This window comes from Sinohyriopsis cumingii, chromosome 5 (genome assembly GCF_028554795.1).
Source record: "Sinohyriopsis cumingii isolate HCF-2022 chromosome 5, ASM2855479v2, whole genome shotgun sequence".
In the NCBI taxonomy this organism is placed as follows: domain Eukaryota; kingdom Metazoa; phylum Mollusca; class Bivalvia; order Unionida; family Unionidae; genus Sinohyriopsis; species Sinohyriopsis cumingii.
This window is the reverse complement of record NC_142965.1, coordinates 150,920,793-150,937,658: the sequence shown is the minus strand read 5'-3', so window position 1 is coordinate 150,937,658 and position 16,866 is coordinate 150,920,793. Positions and strand designations below refer to the sequence as shown.

The window sequence follows — 16,866 nt, the reverse complement described above, 5'->3', positions numbered from 1 at the left end:
GAATACACAGAGAAGAATGAGAAAAAAATACTTAGGTATTGTGAATTAAATCAACAAAAAATCCAAGAATTAAATACACAGGTCATAGTAATAAAAGTCCTGAATAAAACTCAGTTCAAGTCCCGAAGAGAGCCAAAACTGAAGGCGATGACGTGTCTATTATAGCCTACGAAGTACTGATGTGTCAACAGTCTTTCGTTGAATCATATAAATATTATTCCTGGTTTGAATTATTGAATACGTTCCAGTGAATGTCTTTATCCAAAAATTTTGTCAGAGCACTTTTGTTTTTCCAGAGAAAATAATCACTTGAATTCAATAATTTGAAGAAAATAAAATTCAGCTCAAACTTGTCACACCATAATCAACTTAAAGTGCTAGATGTTAAAGCACGACTGGTAAAATCCTAACAGTCACAAGATAATATAGTTCTCTGTTTGACCTCAGGTCACAATTAGCAAAACAACCATTACCTAATGGAAAATAACCTTCTTAAATGATTTAATTAACCTTGTTTATTTACAACGCAATAGCTAATGAAATTCACTTAGGAATTTCCAAAAACCAGACCATGAAAGGATACATTTCTGTAAATATAGTTAGAGACACCAGACCATGACAGGATACATCTATTTGATTTGTATGTGGACGTAGATCTTTGGAATATGAATTGTATAAATTTATCTAAAAAAGTGCACATCAGATTCAAAGCAGACATTCAGCTATACTGTTCAATGTTATATCATTTTTGGTTATGTAAGTCATGGCAATCTAAATGGGTAGAGCACGTTCGAGCCCATGCACCAACGCTGATGTAACAATAAGCTTGACACATAAACTTGATGTCATTCTTCATGTGTCTGTTAAAATTTAATGGCATCCTTCATGTCTCTGTTAAAAATTAATTTGATCCTTTATGTATCTGTTAAACATTAATGTGATCCATCGTGTCTCTTTTAAAAATCAATGTCATCATTCGCGTATATTTTAAAACTTATTGCCATCCTTCATATGTCTGTTAAACATTAATGTCATCCTTCGTGTCTCTATTAAATTCTGATGTCATCCTTCGTGTCTTTGTTAACTATTGATGCCATCCTTCATGCCTCTGTTAAACTTTGATGTTGTCCTTTGTGTCTCTGTTAAATTTTGAAGTCATCCACCGTGTCTCTGTTAAATCATGATGCCATCCTTCGTATCTAAGTTAAATCTTGATGTCATCCTTTGTGTCTCTGTTAAATATTGATATCATCCTTCGTGTATCTAATAAATCTTGATGTCATCCTTCGTGTATTTGTTAAATCATGATGTCATCTTTCCTGTCTCTGTTTAATCTTGATGTCGCCCTTCGTGTTGCAGTTAAATCTTGAAGTGATCCACCGTGCCTCTGTTAAATCTTGATGTCATCAGGCGTATCTGTTAAATTTTGATGTCATCCTTTGTGTCTCTGTTAAATCTTGATATCGTTCTACGTGTATCTGTTAAATCTTGAAGTCATCCACAGTGTCTTAGATAAATCTTGATGTCATCCTTCGTGTCTCTGTTAAATGTTGATGTCATCCTTCGTGTCTCTGTTTAATTTTTGGTGTCATTCTTAATGTCATCCTTCATGTCTCTGTTAAAGCTTCATTTCTCTGTGAAGACTTGATGTCATGCTTCATGTCTGTTAAATTTTGATGTCATCTTTCATATTTTCTGTCAAAAGTGATGTCAACCTTCGTGTCTCTGTTAAATCTTAATGTCAATATTCGTATCTCTGTTAAATCTTGATGTCATACTTCGTGTCTCATTTAAACCTTGATACCATCCTTCACGTCTCGTTTTGATCATGATGTCATCCTTCGTGTTTCGTTTAAAAAGTAATGTCCCCCTTTATGTCTCTGCTAAAAATTAATGTCATCCTTCGTGTCTCTGATAAATCGTGATTTCATCCTTCATGTCTGTGTTAAGAATTACTGTCATCCTTCATGTCTCTGTTAAATCTTGATGTCATCATTCATATCTCTGTTAAATCTTGATGTCATCCTTCGTGTCTCTGTTAAATCATGATGCCATCCTTCATGTCTCTTTTAAACCGTAATGTTATCCTTCATGTCTCTGTTTAAGTTAATGTCATCCTTCATATCTCTGTTAAAATTAATGCCATCCTTCATGTCTCTGTTAAATCTTGATGTCATCTTTCATGTCTCTGTTAAAACTTAATGCCATCCTTCATGTCTGTGTTAAAGATTAATGTCATCTTTCATGTCTCTGTTAAATCTTGATGTCATCTTTAATGTCTCTGTTAAAATATAATGTCATCCTTCATGTCCCTGTTAAAACTTAGTGTCATCCTTCATGTCTCTGTTAAATATTAATGTCATCCTTCATGTCTCTGTTAAAGCTTCATTTCTCTGTGAAGACTTGGTATCTTACTTCTTGTCTCTGTTAAATCCTGATGTCATCCTTCATGTCTCTGTTAAATCCTGATGTCATCATTCATGTCTCTATTAAAAATTAATATCAGCCTTCATGTCCTTGTTAAACATTAATGTCATCCTTCATGTCTCTGTTAAAAATTAATGTCATCCTTTATTTCTCTGTAAAAAATTAATGTCATCCTTTATTTCTGTGTTAAAGCTTCATTTATCTGTGAAGACTTGATGTCATAGTTCATGCCTCTGTACAAATCTTCCTAAAAGCTTGATGTCATCCTTCATGTTTTTTTAAAATGTTGATGCCATATTTCGTGTCTATGTAAAAGCTTGACGTTATACTTCATGTGTCTATAAACGTTTTATCTCATGTCATCCTTCACGTCTCTGACAAATCATGACGTCATCCTTCACGTCTTTTTAAAAGCTTCGTCTCATTTTTCATGTCTCTGTAACAGCTTATCTCTTCTTTCATGTAAATGTGAACGTTTTATCTCTTGCTTCATGTCTGTGTAAAAGCTTCATCTCATTCGTCACGTCGCTGTATAAACTTCATCTCATCCATCATGTTTCTGCAAAAGCTTGATGTAATAATTCATGTCTCTGTAAAGGCTTGATGTAATAATTCATGTCTCTGCAAAGGTTTAATCCATCAACATGAATGCGAAATCAATGAAAAAAAAATATATAGTTTGATCTAGTTTAAAAGAAAGGTTGAAGATAAAACTATAAAAAATAAAAAATATATCGCACAGAGAGAGAGGGAGAGGGAGAGAATGTGGGTGCTTATATAAATATATATATATATATATATATATATATATATATATATATATATATGATTGTTTAGCCAAACGAAATCAAATGTACATGTCACTGTCACTCCGCTCATTAATGCTATTCGATTAAGATGACTTACTCTCGACCAAACATGAAGAAGTTTATTTTAAGGCGCGAGAACTTGCTTTTAGGAAAGTGATGCAAATAATTATATGAAAATATCACAAATGCTTTTGATATAGTTTTATTTTTAAAAAACATAATGTAGTGAATCATAGGGTGGTTTTTCCCATTTTATACTGCATCAATCCATCGAAGAAAATTCGAGATGAAATTAAATGTAAAATCCACGAGGTGTTGAATGAAAGATAATTGTAGTGTTATTCTTTAATTGGTAACTATGTGTAAAGTTATAGATATTAACAAAACCCCTCTAAGAATAGATCTGTGCAAAGTTATAGGTATTAACAAAACCCTTCTAAGAATAGATCTGTGTAAAGTTATAGGTATTAACAAAACCCCTCTAATAATAGATCTGTTTAAATTTATAGGTATTAACAAAACCACTCTAATAATATATATGTTTAAAGTTATAGGTATTAACAAAACCCCTCTAAGAACAGATATGTGTAAAGTTATAGATATTAACAAAACCCCTCTAAGAACAGATCTGTGTAAAGTTATAGGTATTAACAAAACCCCTCTAAGAATAGATATGTTTAAAGTTATAGGTATTAACTAAACCCCTGTAAGAATAGATCTGTGTAAAGTTATAGATATTAACAAAAACCCTCTAAGGACAAATCTGTGTAAAGTTATAGGTATTAACAAAACCCCTCTAAGAATAGCTCTGTGTAAAGTTATAGGTATTAACAAAACCCCTCTAAGAACAGATCTGTTTAAAATTATAGATATTGCCATAAAAACCTCAACAAAGTTTCAACATCAATAAGCTTCCCACACTATTAATTTTCAAAATGTTATTTCTTCGATCTTTAAAGAAGAAAAATGAAAAAACGTCAATAGGTTTAAATGGCATTGCAAACGTTGCTATAAGTGATGAAATGTCATGGAGTCTTTGTGACATCGTCGTAGTTATAAAAACGTATTAGCAGCCGATTGGCTGGGGAACTGCTCAAAATGACCACGATTTACATCTACAGTGTTTTCTCTTAAAACAAAGTAGCCGTTTAAAGGCCAACGATAAATAGCTAGCAAATAAGTCTCAGGTTTGTTCGTAGGTGCATTTTATTTGCAAAACACGCTTACAATATATGTCGATAGATAAATTGTTATGGAATACCAGTCAAAATAGAATATCAGTACAAATAATGAAGTGCAGGCCTAATATGAAAATGCGTTGAAGAAATATTTCTGTTTGATCTCTATTACGATTTTTGGGGGGTAAGTGGCTTTTTAAGATTAAAATCATGTATTTGGTTGTTTACGTCTGAGATCGATATACTTTGGACATGCAATTGTTGTTAATGTGCGTATCATCTTAGAGGTACAGCAAACTTTTCAATAATCCGAAGATAAAATAGCATCGCACAATTGAATTTCCTTATTTATTGCAACTAAATCACTCATATACGCACGTACATACAAGCGAAATATTATTTTCCTAGCTAGAAACTTATTTGGACTATTTATGTAAAGTTACCTTATTTTTACATTAAATTTATGCTCTAACACTAAAGGGAAAAAAGCAAACATCCAAACGGAGCGCGTAATGCTGAATTTGTCTCAGTTACAATGCACTGAGTTGATGAAACCCTTATCAGTTCTGCTTAGCTATTACCTTATGAAATTAAAACAAGATGGCCGCTATCGTTTAACCGGCTTAAAGCAGCTGTTCCGTTTTTTAGTGCCGTTTTCATGATATTTGTGCTTGTTGCCTGTTTTCATCTTCGTTATTGTGTTCATTATGTATTGGCTGTTAAATTCGTATGTGTTTCTTCATCTCCTTGTTTTGGAAACGAGAATAATTAGACTCTTTCTCAGCTGTCTTGCTCCACTGTTTTTGAACAAACCACCATCACGTGATACTCGCCAGTCAACCCGTTTATGCTACGATGGACCCTCATTAATTGCTTTAAATGTTCACTCCTTTGCTCTCCACACTACATTGTACTCTAGACTAAACGAACTGGGATTACATTCATCATTACCTAAATGTAAACAGAAGCGAAAAAAGAAACGTTGGTTCAAAGCTGGCCGGCGTAGAACAGGAAGAAGAATTCCAGTTATCTCCCTTAGTTCGGCACAACCATTTAAAAAATTTTCGACCGTTAATTTAGATAACCTAATTCAAATCCCAATTAATTCGTCAACATTTGTTTCAACTATCCAAGAAATACCTCTGCGCATTGCATTATTCAATGCCCAGTCAGTAGGACCAACGGAAAAGCGCACAGAAATAGTTAATTTTATCAACGACCAAAATGTTGACATATTTTTCGTGACAGAAACATGGCTAAAAACATCAGGCGATGAGTCCAAGTGTGCGGATCTAACACCCACTGGTTACTCCATCAAGTCGTTCCCCCGTAATTCTCGCGGAGGTGGAACTGATTTCATCACAAAGAACTCCATGATAAAACATCTTAACAATACCACAACATTCAATTTCGACCATACATCGTTTGAACTAGTCCAAAAACGACACTCACACTGGAGCAAAGGTCAGTCCACTTTTTCTGCCTATACCGCCCTCCTCCTAGTAGAAAAAACAAGCTGGCTGACTCTCTTATTTTGGAGCAGTTTCCGAATCTCCTGGACTATGGAAATTCGATAGGTGGCAACCTGATTATTCTTGGAGATTTCAACTTTCACTTTGACTGTCCCGGAAACTCAAATACATCAAAACTCATAGATTCCATTAATGTTTTCAACCTCAAACCGTCAGTTAACCAACCCACCCTTAAACATGGTCACATTTTAGACTGGATTCTTCATAGACCTGATGATAACATTCTACGGTCCTCCCTGGTATCCCATGACCTTGCATCAGATCACCTCTGCATTGTATGCCATTTGACGTATCAGTCCCTAACCCTCCACCTTTATCTGCTACTAAGAGAAACCTCCGTACGATAAATAGAACCAAACTAAGGCACGACATCCAAGCTAACCTAAGAACTTGCTTACCTCCTACCGCAGAACAGCTCGATAACTGTCTGCGTTCACTTCCTTGACAAATATGCCCCAGCTACCAAGTGCAGGGTATCAATTCAAAAGTGTTCTTCATGGTATATCAGTGTTAGGAACCAGCTTCGCACTGCTAAAAGAGACCGCCGTAAAGCTGAGAGGATCTGGCTTTCGATCAGACTCACTATTCATAAGCAAATCAATGAAGTCGCTAAGAAGAATGTCACAAATATAGTCCATGCAGCGAAATCAGCCCACTACACTACTAAGATCATGGAAAGTTCCAGCTGCAAAGAGCTTTTCGAGATTACTAACAAGCTAATGTCAAGGAACAAATCAACACCACTTCCAACTACCTTCTCTCCAGTCGACCTTCAGGACATGTTTGCAAATTTCTTCCGTGACAAAGTACAAACCATTAGAGACAAGCTTGACACCACAATTTCAATTGACTTATCGTCACCATACAGTTGGGATACAGAATTTGAGCGACAACCATTAGCAGCATTTGAACCGGTCTTTATGGATTTCGTACGTACAATCGTGATGAAGAGTGCACCAAAGTCATGTGAACTTGATCCATTTTCAACATCACTGCTGCTTGATGGTTAGATCCAGTATTGCCTTCACTAACTGATGTAATTAATACCTTTCTCTCTCATCTGGGGAATTCCCATCATTTTTACTAGACCTTACCGATTTAAAGAACTACCGCCCAGGTTCTAATCTCCCATTCATTTAAAAAATCTTAGAAAAGGTCGTTTTATCACAGCTTGTATCTCATCTAAATTCAAATAGTCTTTTAGCAATGTACAATCTGCATATCGCCCTTGCCACAGTACTGAAACAACTTTTCTAAAAGTAGTTAATGATATTCTCTCTGCGTTGGATAGCGGAACGATTACAGTCCTCACCCTCCTTGATTTGTCTGCAGCATTTGACACAATAGACCATGATATATCACTTCACCATCTCCAGCATGTATTTGGCATTCATGATACAGCCTTAATGTGGTTCAAATCCTACTTGGTCAACAGGACACAAATTGTATCTGCAAATGGAATACACTCCAGCCCAGTTGATCTATGTTGCGGTGTTCCACAGGGGTCTGTTCTTGGACCTGTTCTCTTCATTCTGTACACTCAGTCGCTCTCAAGTGTCATAGATCATCATCAAGTGTCTCACCATTTTTACGCTGATGACACCCAAATATACAAATCCAGCCACCCAACTGAAGTTGATGCTACCATCCAAGGTGTAGAGAGGTGCATTTCTGATGTGAAATCATGGATGACTTGTAACAAGCTGCAGATGAATGATGATAAAAATGAGGCCATTCTGATCACAACACAAAGATTTTCTCATTCACATCCTTTACCTCAAACAATAAATATCAGCAACGCCAACATAAAATTCACACAATCAGTACGAAACCTAGGCGTTACTCTGGACAGTACTCTCACATTGCACGAACATGTCATGAACATATGCAAGGCTGCATATCTTGAGCTGAGACGCATCATCTCAATTCGCCACTAAAATACTTGTGTGTTCATTAGTACTTTCAAGACTGGACTACTGTAACTCAATTCTGTCTGGTTCATCTCAATATCTGCTCCAGAAACTTTAAAAAGTTCAAAACACAGCTGCTCGGATCATGCTTATAGTACCACGATCAGAGCACACCTCCCCACCCCATTGTCCTGTACCCTACACTGGGTATCCATTTGATCCAGAATCAAACACAAAATTTGTTCTCTGTGCTACGTTTCACTGTCGGACTCTAGTCCAACATACCTATCCGATCTCAATCATGTGTACACACCAGCAAGATACTTACTCTCCTCTTCTGACAATCGTATACTCATTATTCCCACTATGAAAACAAAGTCATATGGACAGCGTTCTTTTGCATACCAGAGCCCAGCAACGTGGAATGAATGAATGAATGAATTGACCACTGAACTTAGACACAAAGACACACTCTCAAAACTCACTTATTTAGACTGCAAGAACAAGAACAAACTTAAAGACCTAATAATGTTTCCTACCTGAAATATTCTCAGCATGTTTTTTATTTTTTAATGTTTTTCTAATTTCGTGTTGTTTGTTTTTGTAATAATATTATTATGCTTCTTATCTTATAGGTGTTGTCTAATGTTGTAAAGCGCTTAGAGCTTCTAAAGATTAGGCGCTATACAAAGTCCTCATTATTATTATTATTATTATTATTATTATGTTTTCGGTCGATGGCTTTGCCTTCAGATGTCAGACGAAGATACATGCAAGAAAAACTAAATGTACCAATCACGGAATTTAGCAATAAATCAGAAGCAAATGAAAGAATACCATGTGGCAATCAGCTGATTATGATGTTCAAAAGAGATTTTTTTATTTAAAAAAAAATATCTTTTCTAAAACTATGTTTTATGCCATTAAATTGATGGGATATATTTTAAATATTTGCCGTATTAAATAATATTAAGTATAAACAGGCTGTAGGCGTGAACCGTATTTACCTGCGTTAAGTATCGGTAAGCCTAGTTTCACTTTCATTTTAGAAAAGTAAATTAACCAGTCAACTTGGAAACAGGTGGAATAGTGAACCAACAGAAGAAGAGTATGAGAATGGAGTATTGTGACACTATAAGCACTGCAAAGATCTCATATGTGTCTCAGTAACTGAATGAGTCCGACATTATTGAGACAAAAGGAGAGTGAGATTGGTGTACATATGCTTGACTCTGAGATACAATCTTGGACACGTCAGTAAATTGAGATAAAGAGAGTGACATAGGTGCACATACTCTTATTAAATAATAAAGTTCCTTATTTAAAGGTTGTGGGGAAAAAAGCGTATATTATTCTTGAGAGTACTGGGTTGTTCCTTTTCATAGACATATAAAAATAGGGGTTTATTTAAAGATATTCATCTTATTAGCTGGAAATTTCTATGAATAAAGTACATACATGATTCGTCTTTGCAAATCATATACAGTGTGTAGGCATTCAAGTCTTACTGCTCACCTGGGTGTAAGGTTGAAAACCTGGGTAGACCCTCAAACTGGTTGGGTTGATATAGAATGACAAACTAAAATATACAAGTCAAGTAATGAATATAATATAAATCAGTCTCTTTTACGGGTTAATTGTTACTTTCTCGACAAATTCTTCCTTATTTTTCATAATATTGATTAGATATTAAGGTCACAATCCAGGTGTTCAATTCAAATCAAAGCTGACTTTGCCACCTTGTAGGCGTACAGGTATTAGACTTTCTCAGACGGTTTGTATTATTACCATTGTGGAGACTTCCACCATGTAGCTTTCTTCATTCATGTTTGTTTCTCTTACTCAAGCCTGGTGGTTCAATAGACAGACAGTCATGCTATTCCTTTTGACAGTTTCCCAACAATCCTCCTCTAATTCTCGCTGTGAGTATTTATAGTCCTAAGCAACCAATCAGAATCGAGCGTTCTATCATTCGGTTAAGTGCGTACGTTGCCGTTCAGCTGAGTTTAGCCTAAGACACTTAGAAATTATCGAACGAATCAAGAGCGCTCGCGCAGCAGCTAACCGACAATGTCTGTGTATTTAAAGACGGAATTAACATTGCCCTTAACGATCGAATGAAGAATTAAAGATGGCGACGCTTAGGAGGAATAGTTAACCAAAGACACAAAGAGTATAAGCGTATGTAAGTTTGGGTTTGTAATGAGGAAAGTATTCGAGAAATTTGCTCACGAAGTTAACAATGTAGAGCGTGTTCTAAAATAGTAATAGCACGCAACGTTTCAATTTTCCACGGTGAAACCAGTAATTCCGCCTTATAATGAGATATATATGCTCAGCTTTATACTAATATAATGTCTAATCGTTATTATTATTTCCAGAAATATGATTTAATTCATTTTATGAATTGTATAAATAAGAAATTTAATTGTATGTATTGATATCATAGTGGTTGTGTATCTGGACTGAGCTGTAGTTTCCTAAAAGTAATGAATGAGCTGCAATACACAAATTTAGTAGAGAATGTACAGTATACACATTTAGTAGAGAATGTACAGTATACACATTTATTAGAGAATGTACAGTATATACATTTAGTAGAGAATGTACAGTATACACATTTAGTAGAGAATGTACAGTATACACATTTAGTAGAGAATGTACAGTATATACATTTAGTAGAGAATGTACAGTATGCACATTTAGTAGAGAATGTACAGTATACAAATTTAGTAGAGAATGTACAGTATACAAATTTTGTAGAGTATGTACAGTATACAAATTTAGTAGAGAATGTACAGTATACACATTTAGTAGAGAATGTATAGTATACAAATTTAGTAGAGAATGTACAGTATACAAATTTAGTAGAGAATGTACAGTATACACATTTAGTAGAGAATGTACAGTATACACATTTAGTAGAGAATGTACAGTATACACATTTGAAAATAATGCAGCTACCATAGGTTTAATTTTTTTTTAAAAAAAAAACAAACATTGAAAGTCTATCTGAAACACCAAAACTTACTCTTTAAACATAGAAATCAGCAGACACTAAGTTTAGATCTCTGAAGCTGAAACGGATTTTAAGTAAATTTGGTACTCTAAATAATTAGTATTGTGGAATATCTGGTGGGAATTAAGCATGGTGGGTAAAGTGCTCCGAAGGTGGGAGTATGCTTTCATTCCTAACATGACTCCCTCAGTATTTTGTACCCTACTGGAGTTTTTTAAAAAACTTTCGATACAAGATTTCAGCGACAAGTTACTCTCTCTCTCGCTCTCTCAATTGATTGATTTATTGATTTCAATTTTATTAAATATTCAAATGTTGAAGTACGCATGCAGATGTAAAGTCTATTTAAATGATGATAACACTGTAAAAAGCACCAGCCATGATAGAACAGGTGGATGAAACGATTGCGTATTTAATTTGGATATATTGACAATACGGCGAAAATTTAAAGCTCAATATTCATTCCTTAACCACTTCAGAATTAACACTTTTTTGTACCGCCAGTGACGTGTAGAGTTCACGAGCTTTGCCAGTAAGTGCACTTTGTAATTAGTCTGATGCGTTCATGGCTATTTCATATTTTCAGCAATTTTACAAAATGTGGAAAATATGGATTTACTTCTTTTTCTCTCAAAGGTAGTGCTAACCGATTATTTCTGGTAACATAACTACCTTGTATATGAAGGGGGACAGAACTTTAAGCTTGCCAGTTCTAATCTGTATCGATATTTCAGTTTTTTCTTTTTTCAGAGGAATTTCTATTTCGTATTTCTCTCTGTATATTTGCATTTGCATTTTATAAGCATTTTTTCTCTGCTCTCGGGTTTTTTTTCTCTCTTTCTGCAATTCTTTTTTTCTTTTTTTCTTTCAGAAATTAGATTTCTAATAGTTCTTTTCGAAGCAGAAACTTTATTAACTCAATTTGACAATCTGGTTAAATTCGTTCTTTTTTCAAGGATTCTTGCCATTCCTGTTTAGGATTAGAAAACAATTTCTCAGCTTCGAATGACATTGTAAAGGCTTGTTTGTTTCATTTTTTTGTTTTTCAAATATGGGAAATTCTAATTTAACTGCCTGGAAAACTAATAATATTCTAAAACTAACTTGATTGGAATTTCAAAAGCAAACTGAGGTTCCCTGAAATATTTTAGACGAATTCGTATTCCGGACCAGCCCCCAATTTTTTGTTACAATTTTATATATGGTCTTAAACTAATAAAAGTAATTAGCGAAAATCAACACCTTTAGTAAAATTCAACAACTAATCTATTTTTCTTGAACGCAAAGTGAAAATGTAAAATACAGTATTGTGAATTAAGTCCAAAATAACCCTAGACAACCTCTCACAGGTCGAAACAATATAGAGTTCCGAATGAATTTCAGCCGTGTCACGAATACACTATAATACTAAACGTTATACTACGGGTCTATCCTCTTAAAATAACAAATCAGAAAAGAGTACAAAGAAACGAGCTTTGTAAATTTCAACAAATTTATTTCCGAAGCATACAAAGTGAAAGTAAAAATAAAAAAAGAACTTACGGTATTTTGAATTAAATCCCCAAAACAATCCTTTGAATTACAGACACAAGTCCTAATAATTTAAAGTTCTGAATAAAATTTAGTTGAAATCCAAATTAAGTCTATTGCTGAAGTAGGGATTTGTCTTGATAAGCTGTATAATGCTGATGTGCCAATAGTCAGTTGTTGAAAAAGAGCAATATAATTCCATGTTTGAATCTCTATAAATCGTAATGAAGGTCTCTGTCCAAGAATATTATTTTTTAAGAGAACTCTACATTTCCAGGAAAATAATCGCTTGCACAGAGTAATTTGAAAGCATTAATTCCAGTCAGCTTGAACTACTGGTCACAAATTGATTCTGCTAGTTCTTAAGCACGAATGAATATTTTTCTCCAGTAACATTATATAGTCATCAACTTTACCTCAGGTCACAATTTACATTTTCTTAAACATTTACCTAATGGAAAATGACCTTCTAGAATGTTTATAATGTTTGTAAAAAAAAGGTTATATATCATTAGCAGTCTATTCCTAAAATTATAATATATATCCTGCACAATGTAAGGTACATCAGGTAAATTGTTGGGGAAGCCCATTAACCTAGACCTAGACCAAAATAAACATATTTATTTTATTAATAATGATCCTGATAATAAACACATACACAAAGAAAATATTTTAGCTACATATTAAGTGTTAACAAAATAAAATAAAAATACCAACATCAATACTTTAGATCAAGTAGAAAATAAACTTAAACTTAATTTTGGACAAGGTTACGTCCAACATGCAATGTTGCATTACATCAGCATATAACGAAAACGGATATTTAAAAACAAGCTAACAAACAATGTAAATTAAACATACATAATAGTGTTGATGTGCCAATTGACTCGAATGTACTAATTCGAAAGTACTAATGTGTCCTCAGTCGTGATGTATCACAATGATATAGTCCCAAATGTTCGTGAATGAATTGAAAAATAATCCCAAACTAGTGATTGTATCTAAAGATCAAATAGCATTTTGTAATTGTAGTGAATTATTTAAATAAATTATTTAAATATAGCCTCTCAACTTGCAAACTAAACACCACAGCGAGAATGATTCCACTTTAATGTTAAGATATAATTGAGAGATTTTGAAGTAAATAATATTAATATAAAATACTAAGGCACAATAACACAACTAGGATGAGGGTTATTTCCCATCAAATTGGTAAACAGCTTCGTTCTAGAGCATTCTGTGTTGTCAACAAAAGCAGGAATTTTCAAATGAAAGCAAATGTCCTAAACTCAGATACAAATAAATATCTTTAACTCCATAAATAATGAGCTTACAACATAATCTAATATCATAGAGAAAAAGCTATGTAAAATGTTTGTTACAAAATAACCCAATTTGTGTCAGGTAGGCCCTAAACGCAATTACTGACTTGCTTACAAAGGTCAGTAACACACTGCAGATATAATGTTACGAGTCCATGCTCTCAAAATAAGTAACAGAAAAGAGTGGAGACAGCAAGCTTTGTAAAATTAAACTAATAACTTATTTCCCTAGAATACAAAGCGAAAAATGAGAAAAAAAGAACTTACGGTTTTACGAAATAAATCCAAAATAATCCAAGATTAAAAACACAAGCCATAGTAATAAACAATGTCCTGAACGAAACTGAGTTCAAGTCCCGGTGAGATCAAAATTAGAAGGCAATGACGTTAGTTATTGACTGGGTTGTAATGATGTGTCAACAGTCTCTTGTTGAATCACAGAAATAGTATTCAAGGTTTGAATCAAGTATAAATTCCAAGTAATGTTTTTATCCAAGAACTTTATCAGAGCAAGTATGTATTCCATTGAAAATAATCACTAGAATTCAATAATTTGAAGAAAATAAAAATCGTCACAAACTGTTCTCAACATAATAAAGTTTACAGTGCTAGATATTAAAGCACAACTGACAAACCTTTATCAAAACATTAGTTATACGACTAATTAAGACGCAAAACAGATTACCGGATGAGGGTCAAACGTTTATTCTTCTGGAAAAAGAGAAGTTTGTTACCAATAGGCACATGATAAATATTGTGTACTCCAGGTATGACCTTGACTCAACTTAATGATTCTTGTTCTGAGAAAGAAGAAAACAATTAAAACGTTCAGCATGGTCAGCAACTAGATACAATGTTTCATTACCATCGCATATAACGAAAAAAAAAATAAAAAAAAAAACAATATTAAGAACTTACAAAGAAATTAAAATAAAACAAATAGTCATAACAATACATAACATAGGATCAAGTATTTTCTATGTTTCAGGCATTGTGATCGGTTTAAAGTAATTTGGTTTAACTATTTCCTAAATATTTACAGATATAATTTATAAAAATAATTTATAAAATTCATTTTCAAATGTTTTAACAGACATTCTTTAAACAAATAAATGTATTTAAGTATTTATTCAATTTTAAACTACCTTTGGAGACATTTTAGTGGCATTCACATTATATAAATATAATATGTTTTTATTACGTTGACACAAACTTTTATGCTTTTCATCAAGTCAGGCATATCTATAGGAGAGCTTCCTCTGAGCTGTTGATACCTATTCATAAATAATGTATAATGTAATTATTAAATCATGTGAAGTATCCATCTTGTTATTTCGCTTTTTCCTTTCCAGATTTGGTATGCAGATTTTGAATAAATGTTCAATGACTTTATGCAGTTTAGATCTGATCGTTTGGATTAAAAATATGAATTTGCGATAACAGTAGAATATCAAACTTTTTTCACATTCTTGGGATGCTTCATAAATTTGGTATATCGGTATCGAAGTCTTCATTTTGTCAATTCTCTCCTGAAGACAACATGCGTGCTATGTATTTTATTCTTATTAGATTATGCTGATGTCAGTGCTAAATTTTCGATTGATTTAAAAATATATTAATGTCAAAGATCATTAAACGTAGGCAAGTTTTCTTTAAGTCTTTTGAAATAGGACACACAGTTAAATAGGACATACGGTTAAATAGGACACAGTTAAATAGGACACACAGTTATATAGGACACCGTTAAATAGGACACACAATTAAATAGGACACAGTTAAATAGGACACACGGTTAAATAGGACATACAGTTAAATACTTTTTATTCTTTCTCTATAATGTTTTTCGTTCGTTTTTATTTTAGAATTTTCAACAATATGAAAGACAGTAAAACTAGTAGCAGGTGATCTTTAATTTGAAATACGTGTAATACCACTTACATGGGGACTCAGGATACTAATACGGTGGAGCCATTACAAAAATGGTGTCTCTATTCAGGGAAAAGAATCTGATTGACATTGAATTACATTTTACTCACCCCCTACAACAATCAACTCTTCCAGTAACATATTAGCCTTGACAACTCACATAATTACAGCAGTAGTGATTAGGACTACAGCATACAGCCAATCCACAGAATTACAGCATTACTGATTAGGGCTACAGCATACACCCAACCCACATAATTACAGCATTAGTGATTAGGACTACAGCATACACCCAACCCACATAATTACAGCATTATTGATTAGGGCTATAGCATACAACCAACCCACATAATTACAGCATTATTGATTAGGGCTACAGCATACAACCAACCCACATAATTACAGCATTAGTGAATAGGAATACAGCATAGACCCAACCCACATAATTACAGCATTAGTGATTAGGACTACAGCATACACCCAACCCACATAATTACAGCATTAGTGATTAGGACTACAGCATACACCCAACCCACATAATTACAGCATTAGTGAATAGGAATACAGCATAGACCCAACCCACATAATTACAGCATTATTGATTAGGACTACAGCATACACCCAACCCACATAATTACAGCATTATTGATTAGGACTACAGCATACACCCAACCCACATAATTACAGCATTAGTGATTAGGACTACAGCATACACCCAACCCACATAATTACAGCATTAGTGAATAGGAATACAGCATAGACCCAACCCACATAATTACAGCATTATTGATTAGGACTACAGCATACACCCAACCCACATAATTACAGCATTAGTAGGACTGCAGCATACACCCAACCCACATAATTACAGCATTAGTGAATAGGAATACAGCATAGACCCAACCCACATAATTACAGCATTATTGATTAGGACTACAGCATAGACCCAACCCACATAATTACAGCATTAGTGATTAGGACTACAGCATACACCCAACCCACATAATTACAGCATTATTGATTAGGGCTACAGCATACAACCAACCCACATAATTACAACATTAGTGATTAGGACTACAGCATAGACCCAACCCACATAATTACAGCATTAGTGATTAGGAATACAGCATACACCCAACCCACATAATTACAGCATTAGTGATTAGGGCTACAGCATACACCCAATCCACATGATGTGTACAATGGATTGCTA

General features: G+C 33.9%; 1 protein-coding gene across 1 annotated transcript in view; it reads right to left on the bottom strand.

Annotated features, from left to right (window-relative positions):
• The window catches only part of LOC149800458 (uncharacterized), a 119,890-nt gene that overhangs the window by 19,029 nt on the left and 83,995 nt on the right, over positions 1 to 16,866 (bottom strand). The window lies entirely within an intron of this gene.